The sequence below is a fragment of the Danio aesculapii genome, chromosome 12 (assembly GCF_903798145.1).
Source record: "Danio aesculapii chromosome 12, fDanAes4.1, whole genome shotgun sequence".
Lineage (NCBI taxonomy): Eukaryota > Metazoa > Chordata > Actinopteri > Cypriniformes > Danionidae > Danio > Danio aesculapii.
The window spans coordinates 45145789-45165918 of NC_079446.1; the positions used below are offsets into that span (position 1 = coordinate 45145789).

The following is a 20130-nucleotide window of genomic DNA, read 5'->3' on the forward strand; positions in this document are numbered from 1 at the left end:
TCTCTGAAATAATAAACAAAATTAAAACAACATTGATTTAATCATTTAACTTATTACAGATTGCAGTTCTCGTTCATTAACTTTCAGCAGAAACAAACAAACCTAGACATAAAATATAAATAAATAATAAATAGCTTTATTATTGTAACATTAGGTCATGAGAATAGAGCATGATGGTTACAAGAGAAATACAGAGAGTCCAGAGCAGGAAAAAGACAAGAAGAGCTAAATAATTTGTATTTGATTTTGTTTACTACCTGATGATGGAACTGTGCTGGTTGGCAATGCGGTGGTTTCTGAAATAATAAACAAAATTAAAACAACATTGATTTAATCATTTAACTTATTACAGATTGCAGTTCTCGTTCATTAACTTTCAGCAGAAACAAACAAACCTAGACATAAAATATAAATAAATAATAAATAGCTTTATTATTGTAACATTAGTTCATGAGAATAGGGCATGAGTTACAAGAGAAATACAGAGAGTCCAGAGCAGGAACAAGAACAAGAAGAGCTAAATAGTTTGTATTTGATTTTGTTTACTACCTGATGATGGAACTGTGCTGGTTGCTGAAAAACAAACAAAATAAAACTACCATTGAATAATTCATTAAACTGTGAGTTTATACCTTTCACCTGAAATGACCTGGTAAAATAAGCCTTGATATAATAAAATCATCTAAAAATTTGTCATCTTTGATTTAAATAAAAAAAATATCTAAAAGTTGTCATCATTGATTTATGTCAAGGCTCATTTTACCAGGTCATTTCAGGTTCTTCATGTCAGTCAACTGATGTTAAAGGTTTTCTACAGAAAACAATGGGCTTAATGGCTGTATCAGAAAACAGAAGCTAAACGCTCACGATGCGAACTGATGTCTTAGGTGTGAAAATCAAACATGCTAAATTAATACCTGCTGATTCTGTAGTGGTAGTTTCTGAAAACATGAACACAAATGTAATTAGATATCACACAAACTCATTTGGCCAACATTTCTCATCGTATCATAAAACACCTCCCTTTAAGAGTGAATTGGAACAAATGATTCACCATTAAAACAACAGCTGTGATGATGTGAAACAAATAATGTAAAAGGGCGGGGCTAAATTTTGTCCATTAGAAATAGACAGCATGGCTGTGGTTTGCTATTGGTGTAGATTACGGATAACACTCTACTATAAGCTTGTTTTACTGTAGTTAACATGAATGAACAGTGAACAACAGGTGCAACCATTTATGTTATAGCTTAATTGCAAAATGGGTTAAATTAATTTATTTCCTCATAATTCTACACACAATACCCCATAATGTCAATTTGGAAAAAGATTTGTTGAAATTGTTGCAAATTTATTAAAGGTAAAAAAGCTGGAAAATCACATGTACATCCGTATTCACAGCCTTTGCTCAATACTTTGTTGATGCACCTTTGGCAGCAATTACAGCCTCAAGTCTTTTTCAATATGATGCCACAAGCTTGGCACACCTGTCTTTGGGAATTTTTGCCCATTCCTCTTTGCAGTACCTCTCAAGCTCTATCAGGTTGGATGGGAAGCGACGGTGTACAGCCATTTTCAGATCTCTCCAGAGATGTTCAATAGGATTTTGGTCTGGGCTCTGTCTGGGCCACTCAAGGACATTCACTGAGTTGTTGTGAAGGTCTGTGTACTGCTGCATTAATCTTTCCCTCTATCCTGACTAGTCTTCCAGTTCCTGTTGCTGAAAAATCCCCACAGCATGATGATGCCACCACCATGCTTCACTGTAGGGATGGGATTGGCCTGGTGATGAGCGCTGCCTGGTTTTCTCCAAACGTAACACCTGGCATTCACTCCAAAGAGTTCGATTTTAGTCTGGTCAGACCAGAGAATTTTGTTTCTTATGGTCTGAGAGTAATCAGATGCCTTTTGGCAAATTCCAGGTGGGGAGTGGCTTCCGTCTGGTCACTCTACCATACAGGCCTGATTGGTGGATTGATGCACAAATGGTTTTCCTTCTGTAAGGTTCTCCTCTCTCCACAGAGGAACCCTGGAGCTCAGACAGAATGACCATCGGGTTATTGATAACCTCCCTGACTTCTTCCCCGATCACTCAGCTTAGATGACCGGCCAGCTCTAGGAAGAGTCCTGGTGGTTCCAAACATCTTCCTCTTACGGATGATGGAGGCCGCTGTGCTCATTGGAACCTTCAGAGCAGCAGAAATTTTTCTGGAACCTTCCCCAGCCTTGTGCCTCGAGACAATCTCAGAGGTCTACAGACAATTCCTTTGTCTTCTTGGTTTGTGCTTTGACATGCACTGTCAACCCTGGGACCTTATATAGACAGGTGTATGCCTTTTCAAATCTTGTCCAATCAACTGAATTTACCACAAGTGAACTCCAATGAAGCTGCTGAAACATCTCAAGAATGATCAGTGGAAACAGAATGTACCTGAGCTCAATTTAGAGATTCACAGTAAAGGCTGTCAATACTCCTGTACATGTGATTTTTCAGGTTTATTATTTTTAATAAATTTGCAACAATTTAAAAAATATTTTTTCACATTGTCATTATGGGGTATTGTGTGAAGAATTTTGAGGAAATAAATGAATTTAATTCATTTTGGAATAAGGCTGTAGCATAAAAAATGTGGAAAAAGAAGCGCTGTCAATACTTTCCGGATGCACTGTATATTCTAATGCATCTTTTTACATTAACAGCCTAATTAGCACATTTGATCATGGATTACATAACACAACCTAACAATGACCAACACAACACATTGATTCAGCAATACTTAATATCTTTATATAAACTGTTAAACTGTTCACTGTTAATTAATGCAATAAACTTACATTAACTAATACAACCTTATTGTAAAGTGTTACCATATCGAGCCAGTAAACAAATAATTACAGAAAAAATTTTTTTATCAAAGAATGATGCATATAAACACATAATTTATAATAAGGAATATTGCAATATTCCACAAAAATAAACAAACAGCAAAACACCTAAAAACTTTGAGGTGACCCATATTTTCCCACACAAACACAGATTTTTCGTCAGGAAAAACCAGATAATCCAGTAATGATGTGCGACAAAAACACCACTGAACTGCAGAAACCAGGAAGGAACTATAAGAAAGTAGTATAACAGTCAAACTACCTATTTAAAGGGATAGTTCACCAAAAAAGACAATTCTGTCACCATTTGCTCTTCCTCAAGTGGTTCCAAACATATATGGGTTTCTTTCTTCTGTTGAACACAAACAAAGATGTTGTGAAGAAGGCTGAAAACCTGTAACCATGGTAGAAAAAACAAATCCTATGGAAGTCAATGGTTACAGGTTTCTAGCTTTCTTCAAAATATCTTCTTTTGTGTTCAACAGAGGAAAGAAACCCATAATGGTTTGGAACAAGTAAAGGGTGAGCAAATGATAACTTTTTTATTTTGGGGGGAATTTTTTAAATGATTTAATTAAATTATTTAATTAAAATGTTTAACTGAAGTAAAATGAGGAAAACAAATAGTGAAGATTTGTGATGGGTTACCTGTCAATGTTGTTTCAGTAGTTGATTGTGCCCTGGCTGTTCAACAAAAAACAAACGGCATTACATTTAGAAACATAAATAAGTTAATTGTATTGTCTAGCATATTAAGACAAAATCAAACAGATGATTAAAAATACATACTCAGGGCCAGGAGTGATATGAACAGCAGCAGATGCTGTAAAACCAGAGATAACTTCATGATGAAGTCAGAGATAACAGCACACGTAGAAGTCCTTCTGCTATAAACAGAGAGAGAACTTAATTTTTTTACATTGTATTTTTACAGTATATATACATATACACTGTAAAAAAAATCCTGGTTGCCTTAAAATTTTAAGCTGAATCAAATGAACCTTATGAGTCAATTGAACTTATATTATGTTAAACTGACTTATAACAGCTTGCGGCGTAACTTAAAAAATTAAGTTAGAACATGATTAACTTGGTTTAATAAGTTACCATGACCTAAAAACATATGCTGCCAGGACTAAGTGACATATAATTTTTTACAATGTTTATATATATTATATTATATAACAGCTTAAAGTGCCATTTAGAGGCTTAACTAGGTTAATTAGGTTAACTAGGCAGGTTAGGACAATTAGGGAAGTTATTGTATAACGATGGTTTGTTCTGTAGACTATTGAAAAAAAATTAGCTTAAAGGGGCTAATAATTTTGACCTTAATTTTTATAATTTTTTTTAATTAAACTGCTTTTATTCTAGCCAAAATAAAATAAATAAGACTTTGTCCAGAAGAAAAAGTATTATCAGACATACTGTGAAAATTTCCCTGCTTTGTTAAACATCATTTGGGAAATATTTAAAAAAGAAAACAAAATTCAAAGGGGGGCTAATAATTCTGACTTCAACTATATATATATATATATATATATATATTTTTTACTATGTAATATATTTATATAATCTTTGCCATGATGTACATAATATTCGACTAGATAAGAGTGGTTTGTTCTGTAGACAATAAAAATATATATATAGTTGAAGTCAAAATTATTAGCTCCCCTGTTTTTTTCTCCAGTTTCCCTTTAACGGAGAGAAGGCTTTTTTTTTTTTCAACACATTTCTAAACATAATAGTTTTAATAACTCATCTCTAATAACTGATTTATTTTATCTTTGCCATGATGACAGTAAATAATATTTGACTAGACATTTTTCAAGACACTTCTATACAGCTTAAAGTGACATTTAAAGGCTTAACTTGGTTAATTAGGTTAACTAGGCAGGTTAGGGTAATTAGGCAAGTTATTGTATAACGATGGTTTGTTCTGTAGACTATCGAAAAATTAAATAGCTTAAAGGGGCTAATAAATTCGACCTTAAGCTTTTAATCTATCCGAAATAAAACAAATACAACTTTCCCCAGAATAAAAAATATTATCAGACATACTGTGTGTATATTCTTTGCATATATACTATATAACCTATATATATATATATATATATATATATATATATATATATATATATATATATATATATATATATATATATATATAGTTTTAGCATTCACACATCCATTGCTATGTAACTGTTTTACTGTAGCTCAACACATTACACAAGCACAAGTAATGATGGTGTTTTACTTACCGCTGACAGCTTCATCCAACAGGCTCATCTACAGTGGTGTAGCAGGAAGTGTGTTTGGTTTATATACTGTACGCCCCAGCACCACTGTTATGAGGACACATTTACTAGAATCTTACAAAATATGTTATCTTCACTGGAACACCAACACTAGTTATTACAAAACTCTAAATCAAAGTTCTTGAACTTCAAACATCAAATAACTTTTAGATTAATTATAATAATGTGTACTGTAAACCTGTATAGGCCTTTACACTATTATACAATTTTACAGTACTATTTAGCCAATCATAAACACCAAATATACATAAAGTTGAGGTCAGAATTGAATTTAACCTTCTGTTAAATTGAAATTTTCCCCACTTTCTGTTTGAGAACATTTCTAAACATAATAGTTTCAATTGCTAATTTCTAATATTTGATTTCTTTTATTTTTGCCATAAATACAATAAATAATATTTTACTAGATATTTTTCAAGATACTAGTATTAAGCTTAAAGTGACATTTAAAGGCTTTAGTAGATTAATTAGGTAAACTAGGCAAGTTATTCTTAATTTTTTTGTTTTTATTCTAGCCCAAATAAAACAAATTTGACTTTCTCCAGAAGAATTTTTTTTTTGGAAATACTGAGAAAAATGTCTTGCTTTGTTAAATATCATTTGAGAAATACTTGAAAAAGGAAAAACAAATTACAGGAAGGTGAATAATTTTGACTTCACATATATTGTCATTGGAGGTAACAAGAGTAGCAAAACTATGATCTCACTTTTACCGAAATGTAAAATTATCTTGTTGTTTCCTGCTGGAATGTAAAGTTCCGCCAAAAACAGAAAACTGGAAAATCTGAATAGTTGACCGTCCAATTCATAAACATAGAACAGAGTGTAGATCTGTACTGTAAATAAGAGTCTTTCTCTAGAAAGCACAAGTGTTACTTTGTTTCAGCAACACTCCTGTGCTTACAGAGAAAACAGTGCTTGGATTTATCTATTAGGACTAAATAAAAAATTTATATGACTTACTGTTCTGGCAGACTTTAGCGCCACCTGATCAAGTGGATAACACAAGTTTAGAGTGAGATTTCTTTGTAGATACAGAAATAATCTGTGAGGGAATTGCAACACTGAGTGCACCAGGATGGATGCCATTTTATGTTGATAAAAGTGTTGACAGTGTTTGTGATTACTTTGTGTCCAAAGTAAAAATTGTACTAACAATTAAATAGTATAATGTTTAAAAACTTACACTGATTTTGCAGCTGTCAGACTTGCTAATCTATTTAGTGTGTATTTTTTCACAGTGCATTGTGAGTATTCTCCAGCCATTGAGTTTACACCAATTTTTCTCTCATTATTGAGGTGCATTGTGAAATTGAATTAGTGCACTTCAGACTGTCCATTATTAAATAGTGCACTATTTAGGGGTAAGGGGGCGATTTCAGAGACAGCCGAACAAGTAATGATTGGGTGGGGAGGAGCCATGGGGGCAGTCGTAAACAAATAAATTAAAATTTGTTAACAATAATGCAACATTCATCATATAAATATATTGTTTCATCTTGTTTCATTTCATTCATTTCAGTCAAATGAACTAGCTTAAACGTGTTTGTGATGTCAACCAGCATTAAAAGAACCTATTTGGAGTTCTACATACAGTAAAGGTGAGAGACATTTTATGCCAAATATATTTTTGTTTATCTGAGCTCATAAAACATTCAAAATGTCTCAGAATATATATTGCAGTCATTTTGCAATGATTTTTATGCTATCTGTTTAAATTAATTTAGGCCTTAAGCTCTGATTGGTCAGCTGGCAAAGTCTGTTTTGATTTATGCCCCATTCACACAGCGTCAATGCTTCCCATTTACCTTAAATGGGAGACATCAAGCATTGGTGAACTGAATAGTGCATGCGTCAGCTGTAGAATTTGGAACTTTTTAAGCACCAACAGAAGCGTTAGCCCATCAGATCGCTTTATGCAAATACCCCAGGTCAGACAGTAGCCGATTGTGGACTAATTTCATTTGACGCTGTTATGACAATCAACGGTAGACCGAGGGCGTGTCTGAGATTGGGGCTGACGCAATCGTCATAGCAGCGTCAGCAATTAAATTAGTAAGCTGTCGGCTACTGTCTGAGCTGGGGTATTTGCATAAACCGATCTGATTGGCTGATGCTTCCATTGGTGCTTGAAAACTTGAGAAATCGAAACTGTATCTCTCAAATTGTTCAGGCAATTGTTCTTTCTTATCTAGATTACTGTCCAGTGGTATGGTCGAATACATCAAATAAAAACTTAGATAAATTACAGTTAGTCCAGAATAGAGCTGCACGACTAATTTTACACTGCAGTAGAAGAGTTAATATTATGAAAATGCATAAAACTTTAATTTGGTTATTGGTGAAGGATAGGGTAATTTTTTCTCTGCTGTGTTTCATAAGAAATATTTCTGTGTCAAGAGTTCCAAGTGTATTGTACTGTCAGCTTTTGTATAGTAATGCTTGTCATCATTTTAACACCAGGCATGCATCAAAAGGAATGTTTTTGCTTCCCGTTTCAAAAACGAATGCAAAACAACGGACTGTAATGTATAGAGGAAAGAAAACATGGAGTGAATTGCCATTAGACATTACATGCTTTGTAACAAGTAAAATGAGGTTTAAAAAATCATTTAAGAAATATTTAATGGCACAATATTAAGTCGATTGTTGATCTGGATGTTATGTATGAATTTTGTATTTGAATGTTTTTATTATCTTGTTGTTATGTATTAATGTAATTTTGTGTTGTGTTTGATGGACCCCAGGAAGAATAGCCATTGCCTTGGTAGTGGCTAGAGGGGATCCTGATAAATAAATAAATAAATAAATAAATAAATAAATAAATAAATAAATAAATAAATGAGATAAAAAATGGGAAGCATTGACGCTGATGCCCTGTGTAAATTGGCCGTTACTGTATGTATTGGATAGCTTTTGAAAGGTACGACCCCAGAGACCACTATACCTTTATTCTTTTTATATCTGAGAGTACATAGTAAAATATCCATTAATGAACAGGTTCTGTATTTTGTGATCTGTGTGTTTTATTATTTATGGTTATGAATTGCATTATTACGGTTATGTTTTTAACATTGATGTTGAAAATTTAACTGTGCAATTTAATTTAATGACAGTTTAGTAGTTTGAAACAATAGATTGTATAATATGTAGAAAAGGGGCGGCAAGGTGGCTCAGTGGTTAGCCTTATAGCAAGAAGGTCGCTGGTTCAAGTGAAGGCTGGGGCATTTCTGTGTGGAGTTTGCATGTTCTTTCTGTGTTGGTGTGGGTTTCCTACGGGTGCTCCAGTTTCCCCCACAGTCCAAAGACATGCGCTATAGGTGAATTTTATAAACTAAACTGTGTGTGCCTGTGTGTATGAATGAAGGAGTGTGTAACAGTGTATCCGTTGTGTAAAAAATATGTTGGAATAGTTGACAATTCATTCCGCTGTGGGGACCTCTGAAATAGAGACTAAGCTGAAGGAAAGTTAATGAAAGAATGAATGAATATGTAGAGAATAAAGTCTGTAAAATAACAGAAAATGTAATTGCAGTACAGTACTAGGTTTAGTATTGCTATTACAGCACAAACGTAGACAATATATCACTTTAAACTATTAAAAATGTTAATAAAAGTCACTTTTTCAACATCAAGCATTTGTTGGAGGAAAGATCACGTTCTCATAATGCAATTCAAAAGCATAGAAAAAAAACGTTAACCAAAAAATGCGGAAAACTGATCATTTCCAGATATTGTTACAGTGTACTTTACATGATAAAGGTTATGTATGAAACGGAAAGCAAAGATTGGATACTATCCAAGTTCAGCTTGTGTAGTGACATTCCTTCAACAGTGGTAGAGACGACAACAAAAAAATAAGACGAAAGTGCACAATGTGACATTGCATCACTGTCAAGTGGGAATAGAAAATACAGATACAGTATCTTATAAAATTATGTAAATAAAGGATTTTTCTGCATATTTCATCATTTATGCTGTACTAAAATAATAGTTCGCCCCAAAATTGAACATTCTGTCTTCATTTGCTTTCCTTTCACTTGACACAAATCTTTACTTCTTTACTTCTTGTCTTACTTCTGTTGAACACAAAATAAAATGTTTTGAAAAATTCTTAAAACATGTAATCATTGACTTATATAGGTTTAGGATATAGGTTTCTGACATTTTTCAGAAAAAAAAATAAACTCATAAAAGGTTAGGAACCACTTGTGAAAAAGTAAATAGAGAGTACATTTTCATTTTTTTTATGAACTATCCCTTTAAGGCAAGGATCACCAAACTTGTTGCTGGAGGGCCGGTGTCCTGCAGGTTTTAGCTCCAACCCTAATCAAACACACCTGAACAAGCTAATCAAGGTCTTACTAGGTATACTTAAAACAATCAGGCAGGTGTGTTGAGGCAGGTTGGAGCTAAATCCTGAGATTGGTGACCCCTGCTTTAAGGCATTCAAGCCTTGCGAAGGGCAGGTGGAAAAGAAAACAGTAAAGTACGCCGTGGCAAAGTCTTAGTTGTCTGTACCTTGATGTGGTAATATTTTAAATGTTTGAGTAAATCATGGGCCAACTAAAGAAAAATATCTATAATATTTTGAAGAGAGGAATTAAATGAACATAAAAAAATTCTAGCTACTAAACAATTAGTTGAAACTGCTTGACATTTTTTACAGTGTAGAGATAAATCTTTCATCATACACATTTATTACAGGGGATCTGACTGCACAAAATCAGTAATAATGATAAAATAATAATTCACAAAATAAATGTTATTTAAATAGAATATATAAAGATGAAAATAAATAAAAAATAAAAATAATTTAAGGTTTGCTGATAATTGATTTGAAATCAGTTTGGCATGTTTGAAGCAATGTCTCCAGCAGTGTCTCCAGAGGTGTACAGATCAGACAAGGCTGTGATGTAGGCTGATTATAGACCTCCGCTGATTGACAGATTGAAAGATGTCTGTCATAAACTCAACTGACGAGTGCATTTTTTTGGATCTTATAACTGAAAGAATAAACATACAAGCGCATAAAACATAAAAGTTCACCTTAAGAACTTGACCTTCACTTTAATTTTAAAGGGGACCTATTATGCAAAATCACTTTCATATAATGGGTTTAAACACAGTTGTGTGGCAACAGTTGTGTGTGGCTAAGTTAAATTACTGTGAGAAGGAAGGGAGCTAGACAAAGTGCCTGTTTTGCTTAGACTGTTAGGTATTATGCATATCTTTGGATAGTGGGAGGAAATCTGAGAACCCGGGGGAAACCCACGCAGACACGGGGAGAACATACAAACCCCACACAGAAACACCCACCAGCCCGGCGAGGACCACTGGACCGCTGTGCTGCACAGTCTATGAGAAAAAGGAGGAGAAGGGGGAGGAAGGGAGTTTCTTTCAGACGAAGATAAATGTGGAATGAAGATTGTGGTTCCCCTTCAGGAGGGGATCTTCAATGCTATGTGGAAACTTCCACTATGGGATGTCATCAGAATTCCATCATTTGAAAGAGTATACAAACGGGCTAATGAAATGCTAATAAGTTGGCAGCGTCAACATGCGCAGCTGGGGCTACTTACAATCAATTTGGAATATAAGCGCAGCGCGTGCCAAGCTGAGCATCCGTTTCACTTCAGATCCTTTCACGAAGCTTCTGAGAGAGTCGATGAGGGTTCCTCCAGCTGTTTCTACAGAGAGAGAGAATGAGAAAGCAGTCTTCCAGTCCAGAGTGTGTGACACGCAGCGGCAGATGGTCTGGCTGGGTTTCTTTGGGTCTGGTCCTCCACAGTGGTTTGTATTGTTGCAATTTCCCTAAAAGAGCGACACGGTTGTGCAGCACATCTTTTCAAGATGTCGCTTCTGGATGCGGTGGTTTCCTGTCCCCGGTTGATGAGCACGAGCACTGCATTTCATGTCTGCGGGTCCAGCATGTTAATGCGGTGCTCGCGGGCAGTTCATGCCGTCACTGCGATGGCATGTCTGTTGCACAGTTAAGATCGCAGCACTGTGGCAGGCACTCGGGCAGGTCTGAGGGTTCCAGCCGAAGTAAATCCGCTGCCCCCAGCGATCCGTCTAACCAAATGGTAGCTATTCGCTCTGACACCGGGGATCAGACGTCCACTGCTGCATCGCAGGGTGGGTTTCATTGTCTGATAAGGAATCGGACCCGCTCCCACCCTCCGGGGTGGTGAGTGCTGTGTCGGATCTCGAAGCAGACATGTAACCCGTGCTTATCATATGATTGGGGGATCATGGTTAGCTCATGCGAGATTGGCTGTGATAAGTACGTGATCATCTCAAAATTTGTTTATAAATAAACTTAACTTAGTATCAATTAGGATCAATACCTAAAAGGGGCAGTTTCAATGAGTTCCCCGTCGGATGGGGAACTTCAATGCTATAGTGGATTTTTAATCCACGTATGGGGATTTCGTTCAGAAAGCCAATCGTCTGAAAGAGTATGTAAACAGGCCAATGAAATGCCAAATGAATTGGCAGCGTTAGCTTGCGCACCTGTCGCTTGTTGCAATCAATTTAGCATAAAACCACAGCGAAAGCAAGATGAGGCATCCTTTTCACTTCAGAGACTTCTACCGCCTTCTGACAGAGTCGATGAGGGTTCCTCCGGCTGATATCCAGCGATTTTGAGCGAACGAGAGTGGTCTCCCAGTCCAGAGTGTGTACACAGAAGCAGACGGTCGAGCTGGGCTTCTCCCTCCAGAGCTCTGCGTATAAAGTTTAAAATTTTCTAAAAGAGCAACACAGTCGTGCAGCACGTCCTTTTCAGGATGGCGCTCTGACCGTGCGTTTTCTGGACACATTTTTGTGCACAGGGCACATTTTTCTGCCCGTGCTGCATGTCCCTCCACCCTCACCACTCTTGACGGTGGAGCAGCCAGGGGAAATGAGGCAATTCCTCAGTTCGAGCTCGCCATTGCGGTCAATCTCTGCTCCGCCTCGTCTCCCGTCCACAGCCTGTAGGTTATCTGCCTCCCTCGGAGCTAGAGCTTACAAGGCTGCGGGCCAGGCTGCTTCCGCCTTGCACGCTATGGCCACCTACCAGCGCTACCAAGTGCAGGCGCTGGCCCAGCTGCACGAGGGTGGGTCCGACCAAAGCTTGCTACAGGAGCTCCGCACCGCAACTGACAATGCTCCTCGGACCACTAAGTCCGCTGCGTGTGCGTTGGGGAGGAAGATGTCTACATTAGTGGTCCAGGAGCGACACCTCTGGCTAAACCTGGCTGATATGCGCGAAGTTGACAAAGTCCACTTTCTTGACTCCCCTATATCCCAGGCTGGCCTGTTCAGTGACACCATCTGTGAATTCACCCAGGAATTCAAGGCGGTGAGCGAGCAGTCTGATGCGATGTGACAGCCCGAACTCTGCCAGTCTGGAAAGCTATGCCTTCCAGCTCACAGGTTCTGTGCATTTCGCCAGTGGCTCACAGGCCTTGGGAGGACGGTCTCCTTTCTCCCACCCCTCAAGCCCCCCCTCCGGAGCTTGGGTGCGAGGTGAGAGTGAATCTCCCACCTCCAGCTCTTCCGCGGCACCCTCCTGCTTCCCGGATCATCACACCCACTCCACGCTGCCCCACTGCTGGTACATTAGCGATTGTAGGGATGAGTCCATTAGCGAGTGCTCTGCCTGTCTGGTTAGCGAGGGGCAAGCCCTTCACGGTGGCTCATACGCACAATCACACTCGGCTACGCGATTCAATTCGCAAAACGGCCCCCCCAAGTTCACGGGTGTGTATTTCACCAGGGTCAGCCCCCTGTCCGCCCCTGTCTTGTGAGAGGAGATTGCTGTCCTCCTGGCGAAGCATGCAATCAAGCCTGTCCCTCCAGCCGAGATGAAGAGCGGGTTTTACAGCCCCTACTTCATCGTGCCCAAAAAAAGCGGTGGGTCACGGCCAATCCTAGATCTGCGCATTTTAAACCGCTGTCTTCACAAGCTGCCATTCAGAATGCTCACACAGAAGCGCATCCTCCAGTGCGTTCATCCTCAGGATTGGTTTGCAGTGATAGACCTGAAGGACACGTACTTCCATGTCTTTATTCTTCCATGCCACCGTCAGTTTCTGCTTGGCAACACAAAGTCCTCCCCTTCGGGCTGTCCCTAACTCAGTTAAGGTGTTGAAACACGCTTGCTGCACCATTCTCCCTAACACGGAGATACATGCGCTTAATTACTCTGTCAGCAAAGTTCCCCGCTTAGGTGAGCCCTGCAGATTCTTCCAAGGCCCCCAGCACTGACTCAGCGGAGGAGTCACTCACTGGCCAATTACGTTGTAAGTCTGCACTCTGGTCAGCCCGCGTTTTGGGTATAGGTGCCCGCTGTGCATGATCCCCACTAGGAGATCCCATATGCTTATTCAGCCACGATGCAGTCCCCCCCTCACAGGCGGACCCGTGTCTTCCCTCTCCGCTAACCATCTTATTATATGCGTACTCCCCCTTCTCAGGTCTAGTCCATATATTCTGCTATCATATCTCCCCATTAGGTAGCAGGTGGCCTCCGCGGCGTCCTCCCCTTAGGGACTGCATGCTTTCCCAACGTACAGTCGTATTTCAATTCCTAGAAATTATCTAGATGCTTGCGGCTCCCAAAAAATATAAGTCCGTAAATCTACTTTGAAGTGGGATAAGTAAGGGCCAGGGATCACGTTGGAAGACAGCGCCTCTCTATGATGACCTGCGCTCACGCTATGCCTGGCTATCCTCTCATTGAAGGCGAAGGTAAGGTGCAGTCATTATGGCGTTTTCCAGACATTTCCGCATACGTGGAATAAAAATCCACTATAGCATTGAAGTTCCCCATCCGAAGGGGAACGCTCTGGTTACTAAAGTAACCGGAAATGCAATATTACATCACCATAACTATTGTTAAAATGGCATCAGTCTCTTCAGCTTAAAAAGGATGCCTCAGCTTGCTTTCACTGTGCTTTTATGCTAAATTGATTGCAACAAGCATCAGGTGTGCAAGCTGACACTTCCAATTCATTTGGCATTTCATTGGCCTGTTTACATACTCTTTCAGACAGTTGGCTTTCTGAACGAAATCCTCATACATAGATTAAAAATCCACTATAACATTTCCGTTCCCAGGTTACTTTAGTAACCAGAGCGTTATTAAACATGATTTGTTGGGTATTTTGAGCTGCAACTTCACATACACACTCTAGGGGCATCAGAGATTTATTTTATATCTTGTAAAAAAGGGGAATAAGATGTGCCCTTTAATAGATAAGAGAATCACTACATTACCTAATGACTGTGGGGGTTTCTGAAATGAAACCCGTAGAAACACTCCTACAAACCTCAGGAACTCACTTAAAGAATGCAGTTTTTTTCCCTCACAAAGATGTTCACATGTTTGAGTTCGTCTGTTCAGTTGACACACATGAAACTGTAATGAATTATAAAGTTCCAAACTGTTAAATGTAAACACAGATGTAAAATCAACAATAAAATAAAACAAAATTAAGCAGCACAGAAGCACCTTACGGAGGAATATTGCAGAAAAATACAAAATATCAATCTAAAATCTAACTTACCCTCATTTACTACTGAATTGAAACCTGCATGTGGCAGACTGACCTTTTAATCATCCTAAACATAATAATGACATAATGAGAAAACGAAAAGCAAAAGATCAATGTTATACAGTACTATATGCTTTACCATGTTTACATGTGGATGATTATGTTAAAGGTTGAAAGTTGAAAGGTAAAAATAATACAAGTTCTCCTTGTAAAGTGACATTCACAAGATTTTAGATCTATATAATTTTAATTCATTGCCATGCATCAGGCCAACATGACAGTTTCCTTATCTAAATGATATTTAAAAACAACAATGAACTCTGAGTGTACAGAGAGTGGATATCAGTATATTTTACTTTTATTTATTTCATTCAGTTCATCGCACAAAGCTACTCTAAGTTCACATTCATGGTAAATTATCACCCTTTTGAAGATTGAATTACATTATTAACAGACTTGATTCGTAAGACCAGTTAGATTTTTGATGTACAACTGTATTCATATTCCTGAAAGAGACTTATATTACGGCTAAAAGAGACATTATGGCTGAAAGAGACTTGTATTATGGCTTAAAGAGACTTTATGGCTGAAAGAGACTTATATTAGGCTGAAAGAGACTTTTATTATGGCTGAAAGAGACTTGTATTATGGCTGAAAGAGACTTGTATTACAGCTGAAAGAGGCTTGTATTATGGCTGAAAGAGACTCATATTACAGCTGAAAGAGACTTATATTACAGCTGAAAGAGACTCATATTACAGCTGAAAGAGACTTGTATTACAGCTGAAAGAGACTTATATTACGGCTGAAAGAGACTTATATTACAGCTGAAAGAGACTTATATTACAGCTGAAAGAGACTCATATTACAGCTGAAAGAGACTTGTATTACAGCTGAAAGAGACTTGTATTACAGCTGAAAGAGACTCATATTACAGCTGAAAGAGACTTATATTACAGCTCAAAGAGACTTATATTACAGCTGAAAGAGACTTATATTACAGCTGAAAAAAGACTTGTATTACAGCTGAAAGAGACTTATATTACAGCTGAAAGAGACTCATATTACAGCTGAAAGAGACTCATATTACAGCTGAAAGAGACTTATATTACAGCTGAAAGAGACTCATATTACAGCTGAAAGAGACTCATATTACAGCTGAAAGAGACTTGTATTACAGCTGAAAGAGACTTATATTACGGCTGAAAGAGACTTATATTACAGCTGAAAGAGACTTATATTACAGCTGAAAGAGACTCATATTACAGCTGAAAGAGACTTGTATTACAGCTGAAAGAGACTTGTATTACAGCTGAAAGAGACTTATATTACGGCTGAAAGAGACTTATATTACGGCTGAAAGAGACTTATATTACAGCTGAAAGAGACTCATATTACAGCTGAAAGAGACTCATATTACAGCTGAAAGAGACTTGTATTACAGCTGAAAGAGACTTATATTACGGCTGAAAGAGACTTATATTACAGCTGAAAGAGACTTATATTACAGCTGAAAGAGACTCATATTACAGCTGAAAGAGACTTATATTACAGCTGAAAGAGACTCATATTACAGCTGAAAGAGACTTGTATTACAGCTGAAAGAGACTTGTATTACAGCTGAAAGAGACTTATATTACGGCTGAAAGAGACTTATATTACAGCTGAAAGAGACTCATATTACAGCTGAAAGAGACTCATATTACAGCTGAAAGAGACTTGTATTACAGCTGAAAGAGACTTATATTACGGCTGAAAGAGACTTATATTACAGCTGAAAGAGACTTATATTACAGCTGAAAGAGACTCATATTACAGCTGAAAGAGACTTATATTACAGCTGAAAGAGACTCATATTACAGCTGAAAGAGACTTGTATTACAGCTGAAAGAGACTTGTATTACAGCTGAAAGAGACTTATATTACGGCTGAAAGAGACTTATATTACAGCTGAAAGAGACTCATATTACAGCTGAAAGAGACTCATATTACAGCTGAAAGAGACTTGTATTACAGCTGAAAGAGACTTATATTACAGCTGAAAGAGACTCATATTACAGCTGAAAGAGACTCATATTACAGCTGAAAGAGACTTGTATTACAGCTGAAAGAGACTTATATTACGGCTGAAAGAGACTTATATTACAGCTGAAAGAGACTTATATTACAGCTGAAAGAGACTCATATTACAGCTGAAAGAGACTTGTATTACAGCTGAAAGAGACTTGTATTACAGCTGAAAGAGACTCATATTACAGCTGAAAGAGACTTATATTACAGCTCAAAGAGACTTATATTACAGCTGAAAGAGACTTATATTACAGCTGAAAAAGACTTGTATTACAGCTGAAAGAGACTTATATTACAGCTGAAAGAGACTCATATTACAGCTGAAAGAGACTCATATTACAGCTGAAAGAGACTCATATTACAGCTGAAAGAGACTTATATTACAGCTGAAAGAGACTCATATTACAGCTGAAAGAGACTCATATTACAGCTGAAAGAGACTTATATTACAGCTGAAAGAGACTCATATTACAGCTGAAAGAGACTCATATTACAGCTGAAAGAGACTTATATTACAGCTGAAAGAGACTTATATTACAGCTGAAAGAGACTTGTATTACAGCTGAAAGATACTTATATTACAGCTGAAAGAGACTTGTATTACAGCTGAAAGAGACTTATATTACGGCTGAAAGATACTTATATTACGGCTGAAAGAGACTTATATTATGGCAGCATCTTTTCTACTTTATTTATGTTCAGCTTCATGTCGCTTGACAGTCTTTTTTTCCTGTTGGATCTAAAACAAAGATGAACAGACAGATCAACCCTCCCCATCTAACTTAATAGTGCCTAAATTATATAAATAATTGTGTTTGTTACCTGCTGCAAAACAATCTGTGTGTTTCTTTGATCTGTAAGATCTAAGAATGAGGCAAGCTTCTCTTAAAGTCCAACAATGTTGTCTAAAGTAAAACACACAGACACATTCTAACATTGGTTCCTAAAATATTTAATTTCTGGGCATGAATATCACATCTGATTATGCTTAACAATCTGATGGTAATAAGCTGTAAGAATACTTTTATTTGTGTTTGATCCAGTGTCCACCCTGAAGACCCATCTGCCTGGATCATTGACATTACTCATTACTCATTGACATCGCTGTTTGATCCAGAAATCACAAAGTAGTCTGTGGAGTAGGCCATAGCCGTCCTTCAAAGAGCACATTGCTAACATTGCTTTATCATACAGGTTTGCACTTTTCAAGATCAGAAAAATCAGACCCCTCTTACCAGATCATGCTGTACTTATTTCAAGTTCTAGTCATTTCAAGGCTGGACTACTGCAATGCTCTTCATAGCTGGACTCCCATCTTGCACCCTAAAGCTTCTACAGATGATCCAGAACACTGCATCTCATCTGGGCTTAATGTAACACTCTTTATCTCTCTGCATTGGTTTACGATTAAAGCTCGTATCAAGTTTGATTAATTGATGCTCGTTTACATAACCGCCACTGCACCCTTATACCTCCACCTGCTCCTGACGGTCTACATCCCTCCAGGAGGCTTTGGTTGGGGTGTTAGCACCGCCTTGTAGTACCATCACAGAGCAGCTGTAAGTCACTTTCCAAAACTTTTTCATTCAATGCTCCATGCTGGTGAAATGATCTTCCCATTCCCATTTGGACTGCGGATTCACTGGTAGAGCTACTTATGGCTGCGTTTCGCCTTTCAAACGGATGTTACTGGGCAGTATGATGGCGTTTTTTTTTTTTTTGTCTTTTTTTTTTGCTTACCAGCTGACCGCTTACCTGCTTGCGGTTGGCTTCTCCGCTGATACCAGTTTGTCTTGTAGCTTGACATATACATAGGCGGAATTGAGATACAGAATCGGTGCTTTTTAAAATACTATTGGTTGGGTTTAAGGAAGGAGGAGGGTGGGGGAATCGGTTAATCAGTCGGTTAGTCAACGGCCTCTAGTGGATTTATGTGAGAAAATCAGGCGTGAATGGCATTTGCCAGAGAAATTTGAGATCTGAAAAAACGTACACAGCGGCCTCTGGCGGATTTGCATAAACAAAAACTGCAAAAAAAAACTTAGCCCTTAAGACGTATCTTGCTCTCTCCAGAAATGTATATAGGGTTACGTAATCAGAATGAGTCTGCTTTGACTAAACACCCATCTCTTCCAAGATTACCTGAATAAAACCCCATATGAATAAAACCTCTTCCCCCCTCTTCTCAATAATAATTCTGAGTCTGCCTCACACAGGTGAGTGGGCTTAACAAACCACCTGTAGAAAACACTCTCTCATCTCTCTTACACATTAACCAATATTTGCACATATTTACAATCACTCCAATAAATACATTGTGCATTTATGATGTGTGAGTGGGCTTGACAAACCACCTGTAGAAACACACTCAAACACACACTCTCTCTCTCTCTCTCTCTCTCTCTCTCTCTCTCTGAATGGTCAGGCAAGCAAGACAGGGGCGAACAGATGTACTGTATACAAGCAAATCCAGAGTCGTGGTCAAATATCAGGCGAGTGATCAGAAGGCAGGCAGCAGACAACATAAATAAACAAAACAAGGCACAGGTCAAAACAAGACAAGCAAACCGCGTCGTAATGTTCACAACTGTTTACAAGACTCAGCACAGATAAGTGTGTGAGTGCTCTCTTTATAGTCCATGTATTCAGTTCATGAGTGGCTTCAGCTGTGAGTGTTTGCAATCAGACAGGATCTAGACCAGGTATGTGAGTGGTGCATGACTAAATCTTGTAGTTCTTTTGCTGGCGGACTTGTAGTTCATTAACGAACTGTGTGATCTGCACATGTTGGATCGCTGTTGGATTGTGACAGTCATCATTCATCACAATAAATGAATAACCACTGCCTGAAATTAAATCCACTTGAAATGACGTTTGCTGAAAGGAATGACATTCTTTTTGGTTAGCATAAACACTTTACAGTATGCAGAGAATGCCTGACTTTTTTTTTTTTTTTTTTAGATGTACAAACGTATACTTACTTTAGGGAATCAAGTAGTAACGTGGAAAAAAAACTTAATGAACACTCACCGAAAACCTTTCAGAAGAAAAACATTCTGGCAATTGTTTATCTTATGGACACTGTGCAGTGATCTAGAAAATACATCTAATCACTAATCCAAGAGCAGAAAAAATAAATAAATAAATAAATAAATAAATAAATAAATAAATATATATATATATATATATATATATATATATATATATATATATATATATATATATATATATATATATATATATATATATATATATATATATATACACATATACATACACACACAAGTCTAACTAGAACAAATAAGCAAAAC

General features: G+C 37.5%; 1 protein-coding gene across 1 annotated transcript in view; it reads right to left on the minus strand.

Annotated features, from left to right (window-relative positions):
- Positions 1-20130, minus strand: part of LOC130238115 (uncharacterized) — a 91578-nt gene that overhangs the window by 49977 nt on the left and 21471 nt on the right. The gene's annotated exons all lie outside the window — the stretch shown is intronic.